We start from the raw sequence: 329 nt of genomic DNA on the forward strand, positions 1-329 counted from the left end.
AACAGGCATGTGAGGAGGTTTCGTCCTTCCCACATGTGTGTTTTGTTATCAAGTTCATTTATGTTGTATGTTTAATGCTTTGAATTTGTGCTGCTTGCAGACAGGTTGCAAAATATCAGCAGGATCAGTTTTCCCCTCCTCCCATCCCCACCCCCAAACCATACAGAGCAGGACAGGGCCAGCAACAATCCAAGCAGATGTTTTATATTTGCTGTGCATTCTGAGTGTGGGCAGTCCTATTATTTTCCCCCTGTCTTTTACCTTGATTGTGTTGCTATATGAACAAACTTTTTTTTTTCCTTTTCCCTTACAGTGTGTCTAATTTCTAG

This window comes from Geospiza fortis, unplaced genomic scaffold, assembly GCF_000277835.1.
Source record: "Geospiza fortis unplaced genomic scaffold, GeoFor_1.0 scaffold231, whole genome shotgun sequence".
Classification (NCBI taxonomy): domain Eukaryota; kingdom Metazoa; phylum Chordata; class Aves; order Passeriformes; family Thraupidae; genus Geospiza; species Geospiza fortis.